The sequence below is a fragment of the Lagenorhynchus albirostris genome, chromosome 2 (assembly GCF_949774975.1).
Source record: "Lagenorhynchus albirostris chromosome 2, mLagAlb1.1, whole genome shotgun sequence".
In the NCBI taxonomy this organism is placed as follows: Eukaryota; Metazoa; Chordata; class Mammalia; order Artiodactyla; family Delphinidae; genus Lagenorhynchus; species Lagenorhynchus albirostris.
Window position 1 is genome coordinate 47833051 of NC_083096.1, and position 8711 is coordinate 47841761.

The 8711-nt window shown below is 46.0% G+C and overlaps 1 long non-coding RNA gene across 2 annotated transcripts; it reads left to right on the forward strand.

The window, feature by feature from the left end:
- Positions 1-1432: 1432 nt before the first annotated feature.
- Positions 1433-3535, forward strand: LOC132515800 (uncharacterized). Of its 2 annotated transcripts, none has more exons than XR_009539189.1 (2): positions 1433-1956; positions 3152-3535. It is a non-coding gene; the product is annotated as an uncharacterized LOC132515800 (long non-coding RNA). The 2 variants fall into 2 exon arrangements; XR_009539190.1 differs by having other exon boundaries at positions 1938-2075.
- The last annotated feature ends 5176 nt before the right edge of the window (positions 3536-8711 follow it).

Consider the following 8711-nt stretch of genomic DNA (forward strand, 5'->3'; position numbering starts at 1 on the left):
ATGTGGGATCCTCCCGGACCGGAGCACGAACCCGCGTCCCCTGCATCGGCAGGCGGACTCTCAACCACTGCGCCACCAGGGAAGCCCCTCCCATCACTTCTGCCGTGCTCTATATGCTGGAACTGAGTCACGAAATTCAGTCTACGCTTAGAGGAAGGAAAAGCTCCACCTCTTGAGCTTAGGCCAATCTTTAAATGTATCACGGTGAGCAGCTTTGGCCCTAAGACAATAGTAAAGATTAAAGTATTATCCTGGGGAGAAAGTCTTTTATTTACAGTTTCTGGTTTCATTTCTTTGATTCCTGTTTTTAATGATTCTCTCTTGTCTGTCGGAGAGTGGAATTAAGGATTTCCAGTTCAATGCCTGCACTTAATTGGGAGCGAGGAATAATTTGGATATGTCTTTCCCTTTCTCCATCCCAAACCGCAGGAAGGTCCTCTGGGAGCTATACAGGGAACACGGAGCAGGCAAGAAAATAGAGGCAATGTTTCCAGGGACAAAAAATGCCCCCAAGTGTGTGTGCATATAAAGTAAATTCCCAGACTGGACTCCTATAGGCCTTCCAAAGCCAGGTGCAACCTCTCCATTCATATTAGCTCCACTACAAGCCCAAACCTGCATGCTCCTCTGTGAGATATCGCCTTCCTGTCAAAGATGCCCTTGATGGTCATTGTAATCCACATTTCACCTGGATTAAAATGTTTGGAGAAGATATATACACAGTGTGATTGATTCCCCTTTAGCCTGGGCTAAACTTTCTCTAATCCTAAAAAATGACATTATGGATCAGCCCTTCTCCTGATCCATATACTTAGGAAAAAAAGGCGAGTCCTCAGCAGAATGAATACAAACCCAGAAACCGCAAAAAAACTATGTTCTTACCACAGCATTCCCAGGAGAGACCCCTGGGGGGGGCTTGCATTAATATTTCTGCCTGAATAATCAAGATCTGGGAGCCAGGGACATCTCTCAGGGGACGAGGTTAACTTAAGTCACTTCTGGGAGCTTGAAACTATTGATATGGACTTGCCCTTTGTCTTCCCATCTATTGAGAAACCAAGAACTACATCTAGGGGCTAGTAAACTAGTGTGTATTGTGCAAAGTTTTCAGCAGAGAGGCCAACTTAGAATTCCAGAGGTGGTGACAGAGTATGGAAAGGATGGAAGGTTCCTGTCCTAGTTCACACGTTTATTTAATCATTGAGTCTGTCTTTGCCACCGCTCACTGCAGCCCCACCTTCCCTTGTCTCTGACCTGTTCTGCCTCTGCCTTCTGGAAAGCTCCAAGACCTGACTGAGTTCATCTCAAGAGAGACTCAGATGTCTGGTGCCCTCAGAGCACGCAAGCCCTTTTCTGCTGACCCTCCTTGCGAAGAATCCAAGAAAACCCAGAAGCGCCGAGCACCAGGTTTGTTTTTTTTTTTCATCTGGGTTTCACCCAGCCTGGCATAGCAGGCGGCAGGGTTATTTTGCTTTCATAAGCCATGTTATGTAACTAAAATTTTGAATAGTGACAGTGAGCCAACTGAGATGTCACACAGAAGGGGAGGGGAAGAGCAATCAAAGAAGTGGAGAGAGAATACGGAAAGAGAGTAAGAATGGAGGAGCAGAAAAGAGAGAAAAACTGGAAGGGAGAGTGGGGATAAGGAGACTATTTCTCCTGCCTGTTCGTATGTTCTTGGTCTCCAGTGACAGGGTATGCTACCTGAAAAGTTCTCCTCCCCTCATTTGAGCTGGGCTGGAGGCCTCCTTCAGGTCCCAGTCTGTGGAAAACCTTGCTGAGTGCCAGCTGTCTGCAGGCATCACCCCGGGGCCCACTGGTGTCCTATTGGAGGCTGCAGCTGCCTGGCATGGTGTAGCACAGAGTGTTCTAGGTGGAAGACAAACAGGCATGACACTGTCTCCAATCATGCAGCCTCCAAGACAATTCCAGGCTGACTGCGGGAGTCAGGGGCTGGTGAGTAGGAAAGCCCCAGAGGGTTCTGGAGACCTGAGGCCTTCTTCTTCTGCCATATTTCAGAAGATTAGAGTCTACTCTCACCCGCTTCCAGGAGCTTGGGTAGACATCAGGAGCAGGTATCAAAGAAGGCTAAAGAGTTTTGAATTTGTACCCACAAAATGTCACTTTGTTTCGCTTACTACAGATTAGATCTGAAGCCAAGGGAATTCCCTGGCAGTTCAGTGGTTAGGACTCCAAGTTTCCAATGCGGGGGGCCTGGGTTTGATCCCTGGTTAGGGAACTAAGACCCTGCAAGCCATGGTGTGGCATGGCCAAAAAAAGAAAAAAGAAAAAAATCTGAAGCCAAAAGTAGTGATGCTGAGGTAGGGATGGCCCACATCTACGTCCCAGGCATCCAAAGAATCCTCTTTTCTTGTCAATGCATGCTCATTGGAAGTTTCACTGACCTTTGGCACACAAAGATGTTGGTGCAGGAATTTCAATCCTAGAGTCAGAAGTGGAAGTCAGACTAGGGCAGTCACCCTAAACTTTATTTTGGGTTATTCCTTTCTTGGACACTCTGGTTTAAACATACGAATAGAAGCAGTTATGGATAGATACAGATGCCCCCCTAAAATAAGCTTTATTTATAATTTCAGTGTGTTCAGAGTCTGCCTGAAACCTACCCAGGGATTCAGGTTAAAAACTCCTGCCCAACGGCTGATTTTGTGCAGCCTTCCAGGTTTAGAAACTGTTTTTACAGCATTCATTATAGGCTGTCATGTACTTTATGCTCAAACTCTCTAGGGCGGGGAGATCTCACTATATCATAAGGAAGCCCTTTCCATTTATGCAATGCTTTATGCTTTTCTTTATGATGAGGTAGAAGTTGCTTCTCTGTAGTTGTTGTTTGTTCTTTCCTTTCTTTTTTCTTTTCTTTTCATCTTTATCCTCATTCTGCCCTCTGAAATTACACAGACCCAGGAGGCTAATCTTTCTCAGGTGAAAATTCTTCAGAGTTGAAGACAGGACTCATGTCTCCATTGAGTCGTTTCTTTTTCACATTGAACATTCCCAGTTACTTCTGTCCTGCAGTGACTTCTAGATCCTTCCCCAGCCTGTTCTCATTCCTCTAGATAGTCTCTGGATCACTGATCCAGTTCTAAAAGGCTGATTCTCTAGGACAATTCTAATGGATATGATTTTTAAACAGGTGTCTTGGACATCCCTGATGGTGCAGTGGTTAAGAATCCGACTGCCAATGCAGGGGACACGGGTTCGTGCCCTGGTCTGGGAAGATCCCACCTGCCATGGAGCGACTAAGCCCCTGCGCCACAGCTACTGAGCCTGCGCTCTAGAGCCCACAAGCCACAACTACTGAGCCCGCGTGCCACAACTACTGAAGCCCACGCCGAGAGCCCACTCTCTGCAACAAAGAGAAGCCACCGCAATGAGAAGCCCGCGCATCGCAATGAAGAGTAGCCCCCACTCACCGCAACTAGAGAAAGCCCGCACACAGCAACGAGGACCCAACACAGCCAAAAATAAATAAATTTAAATTAAAAAATTTTTTAAATAAAAATAAAATAAAAAGCTTGCCAGTCTCACTACCAAAATTTGTATTTTAAAAAATTAGGGCAGCGTTCACCCAGTGTATAGTATCCTGTCTACCCTTGTGCTAAGGTTACTGAGGGTGGTTCCAAGAGCACTTTATCAGGTAGTCCTCCCCTCCCCCACCCCCAGCTGACCCCACAGCTTGGCCATCGGTTAGCTGGGATTTTTGTTTCTTTGCCTCAGGGGAAGGTTGGGTTGCTGGGTGGAAATCTGAAGCTACCGGGGAGACTACTTCCCCAATAGTCCTTAAATGAAAGCTCAAACACTTTAAATCTTACTGGGGGAGGGCACAGAGGGCTCCCCAAGAAAGGGAGCCACTGAGAAGACTTAAAGGAAATACTCCCCAAGACATAAGGGACATTGATATTGTTTTGGGGGTCCAGGAAGGTGACAGGAAGGGGGCAGGTTTCACCTGAAGAGGCTGGGTCAGAGTGGCGAGGAGGCCACCTGCTTCCAGGGTACCATGGGCAGTGACATCGCCAGCAGCAGCCACTTGCTACCTTTTCCTTGTGTTCTGGGCACCAGGTAATTCTCCTGAATTTATTTCCAGCTCTGGGCAGGGCCAGGGACCCAGCAATGCAGGCTCGGAGTGCAGCGAGGGCTCCATTGAAAGGAGGGGCACAGGGCAGCTCTTCGGTCATCAGGGCAGCCTGGAGACTTGTCCCTGAGTTTAGAGAACAGGGACACTTTTTACATAGCTTGTAAATCTATTTGGAATGGCTGAGTAGAGATTCTGATGGAGATTACGAGATTGCTGAAACCACCTCAATACCACTACTATTGGCTTCAGATGAAGTAAAATAACATTTTACGGGTGTAAATTCAGAACCCTCTACCTTATCTTTGGCATTCTTTCTGATATCAATTCAAGTTCCTAGTAGATACTCAATAAGTGTTGTTGAATGCATGGATAAATTCAGGGGTTTTTTGTTTGTTCTTTTTGGCCCTGCTGCTCAGCTTGTGAGATCTTAGTTCCCTGACCAGGGATCGAACCGTGCCCCCTGCAGTGGAAGCACAGAGTCTTACCCATTGGACAGTCAGGGAATTCCCAAGTGGATGAATTCTTAAAGGAGCTGAGCTACTCATTTATATTCCTTTATCTTTTGAGCATGTGCTTTAAAAAAAGTATAAACTCAGGACTTCCCTGGTGGTGCAGTGGTTAAAATCTGCCTGCCAATGCAGAGGACACGGGTTTGAGCCCTGGTCTGGGAAGATCCCATATGCTGTGGAGCAACTGAGCCCGTGTGCCACAACTACTAAGCCTGCATGCCACAACTACTGAAGCCCGCGCACCTAGAGCCCGTGCTCCGCCACAAGAGAAGCCACTGCAATGAGAAGCCTGCACACCGCAACGAAGGGTAGCCCCTGCTTGCCGCAACTAGAGAAAGCCCGTGTGCAGCAACGAAGACCCAACGCAGCCAAAAATAAATAAATTTAAAAAAATATAAACTTTACAAAAATCTCTATAATAAAAGACTATCGGTAAAGGATTTTTTTTTCCCTATTGGTAATTACTGCATGCTGGGTGCTGTTGACTCACTTAACTGCACAAGAATCCTATGAGCTGCTGTTGCTATTATTATTCCCATTTTGCAGATAAACAAGTTGAGGCACATAAAGATTAAGTCACTTGCTAAAGGCCACACACAAGTAAGAGGCATAGTTAGGATCTGATCCCAAACAGTCTAGTTCCACAGCTTCCTGGGACTCTGGTCTGTCATCCTTAAAATGGCAGTGATAGCTGTCCTGTGCCCACCACTACAGCTGCATGGACACAGTGAACGTGAAAGTGCTTTGTAACTTGCACTATGTGGCACTGGCGTACAGTAATTTTAGCTACGAGAGTAACAGAGCCCTTTCTCTTGTTTGAACTTTCTGTGATGTGGCCACAGTTTTATTTTAGAGCCTGTGTTCTTGGCTCCTGCTCCATTGCCTTTGTGTCTCAGAAAGGGAACATTTCTAACTCAGGTTAAGTTTGACTTCTTGGTTGCCTCGGTGTGTTCCTCTGAAACCTTTCCTAAGAAGTCGAGATGGTGTAACTCACAGAAGCAATCACCTTAGGACACATCTAAATTGAGATCAAGCACAGGTGCTCACAGACACAGTTCAAAGTTATGGCGGTTTGATGCTGAGATGCTGAGTGTGGTTCCCAGGAAATAGCTTGCTGGGGCCACTCTCACTGCTTGGGTGGGGTGTGTGCTGCTCTACAAAGGAGGCTCCGGCAAAACAAACACTGAACCCTACTTTCACTTTTCGACTTTTCTTGTAAAAGCAAAATTCCTCTTCGGATTTATTTCAGTTAGCAAAAACAGGTACTACCATAGGTCTTTCCTAAAATCGGAGAGGTGTAAAGGAATCTGAATAAAGTGAACTTTTTTAAGAAATTTTATTGATTGATTGTTTGATTTTTGGCTGCATTGGGTCTTCGTTGCTGTGCGTGGGCTTTCTCTGGTTGCGGCGAGAGGGAGCTACTCTTCGTTGCGGTTCGTGGGCTTCTTTTTTTTTTTTTTTTTTGCGGTACGCGAGCCTCTCACAGTTGTGGCCTCTCCCGTTGCAGAGCACAGGCTCCGGCCGCGCAGGCTCAGCGGCCATGGCTCACAGGCCCAGCCGCTCCGCGGCATGTAGGATCTTTCCGGACCGGGGCACGAACCCGTGTCCCCTACATCGGCAGGCGGACTCTCAACCACTGCGCCACCAGGGAAGCCCCGTGGGCTTCTTATTGCTGTGGTTTCTCTTGCTGCGGAGCACGGGGCTCTAGGCGCACGGGCTTCAGTAGTTGCAGCACACAGGCTCAGTAGTTGTGGCTCACGGGCTTTAGAGTGCAGGCTTGGTATTTCTGGCACATGGGCTTAGTTGCTCCGCAGCATGTGAGATCTTCCGGACCAGGGATCGAACCCATGTCTCCTGCATTGGCAGGTGGATTCTTAACCACTGCGCCACCAGGGAAGTCCCTAAAGTGAACTTTTGAAAAGTGGGGGATACCTGTATGTCAAATCCATTTAACTTTTCCTTTGTGATATGAAAAGACTAAGTGTAATGATAATACCTCTATAGTTTTTTGGGTTTTTTTTTTTCTTTTCTGGCTGTGTCTCACAGCATGCAGGATCTTAGCTCCCGGGCCAGGGATCGAACCCACTCCCCCTGCATTGGAAGGGGAGTCTTAACCACTGGACCGCCAGGGAAGTCCCTCTATTGTATTCTTAAAGAACTGCAACAAGGGTTAAAATGACCAGATGGATGAAGAAGAAAAACAAACAGCTTGAATTTTCCACTATGATTCTCATAGTTTCCTGAGCTCTTCACACCTAAGGACATACTAGGAGCTAACAGGCATCCTTCAGGACATCCCTAAAAGGCAGGTGGACAGGAGGTTCAAGTAAAGAAAGGAGCAAGGAAACTAAGTGTGATGTCCCTGAGAAAAATGATTAATAGATCTACAATTGCTATATAGCTAGTGTATTCGTTGACCATATAATTCTTGCTTTCAAAAGGCAAAGGACTTATTTGTATGCTGTTTGTTTTTAATTGGTGGGGATACATGAGACTAAACTAGAGCCAACCTTTCACTTCTCCTCTACCTTTTCCTCAAACATCACAATCATATAAAAGATGGTCCTGTAAAATTCCAAACTAACCAAAGAGTTCTGTGTTCCCAGCAGCATCTTCTTTCCACAACTGCAGTAATGGGGCAAATTATAAACTTTCAGAATTAGGGACCCCACCGTAGACCTAACTACATAATAATCTCCAGAGGAGGGAGAGAGGGAGTACATATTTTTAAGAACCGTTCCAGATGACTCTTCTCAGTCAAGTTTAGGAAATACCTCTGAGCTTCGGAGTGCCAGGCCAAGCCCAGATTTTGGACCCAAAGGACCTAGTTCACTCTCCATCTGGCATCAATTTTCTCAAACTCATCAAGTGTAATTTTCTACACTTGTAAAGTGGGACTCATAATACTTCAAGCTGCACAAGGGAGCTTGTTGCTACAAAGCCTAATCTCCTCACTCAGACATTAGGAATATTCTGGAGTGTATTTTGAACTGATTACCCAATACGAATTCCATCCCTCAGCCTTTATCGCAGGGTCTCTCGTATCCATGCTGTCCCACACATTCCCTAATGTGGACCAATTTATTCCTCCCTTCCCCACATCTGACCCCTCCACTGTGCTTGCTAGAACGCCTGGCTTGTGATCAGCAGACTTTCTATACATATAGTCCTAACTTATTCCTTCCATCTCATTGCCTGGACCAAGGCTCCCCTTCAGGGCTAGTTGGATATGAGTCCGGAGCTCTTGGTTCCCAGATGTTTCTGTGAGTTCTTAGCCCTTTCTCATCCCCTACATCTCACCTGGCCTTTCCTTTTCAATCTCTTTCACTGGTTCCTCCTCCTCCCTTGACTGGCTCCAATGTCTACATTTTGGAGAGTTTCTAGGGCTCTATCCTAGACTCTTTTTTTAATGTATATCCCTCCCCTGGTAACCCTCAGACTACATGTCCCAACTTTTACCTCCAGCCTAGATCTTTCCCTTGAGCTCTTGACTTCTATATCCAACTACATACTTGAGAACCTCACTTGGTTATCAATAAGAATCTAAAACTCAAGTATGTCCAATAAAGAGCTCTTTATTTCAGAGCACCATTTCTAAGACTCTTCCTCCTCTTCTCTCTGGTACCAGTCATTGTTGCCCCAAACCTAGCAACTGATCTTGCTTCTTCCTTTTCATTTACAGCATGCTCTTTCCCCATCTTGTCTATCAGCAAATCCTCTATGTTTTATTTACAAATGTATTGTGAATCCTCCCATTTTTATCTATCTCCACCATTACATTCCTAGTCCAAGTCACCATCATCTCTCACTTGTCCTTCCACTTAAGCCTTGCAAATGGTCTTTCTCCTTCAACTCTAAGCTCTGATGAATGCATTTCCCAACAGCAACCAGGGAAATCTTTCAAAAACCCAACCTGGATTATGTCTCATCTCTTCTAACACTTTTTAATGGTTTCCCATTGTTGTTATGGAATTCAAGCTCCATTCTGTTGTCTCTTAGGTCTTGCTTTGATCTGGACCCTTCCTGCTTCTCCAACTTCATCTTAGACCAGTCCACCCTCACTCCCTCTGCTCAGTCCCTCCATTCTGCTTTCTGTTCTGTGAACACAC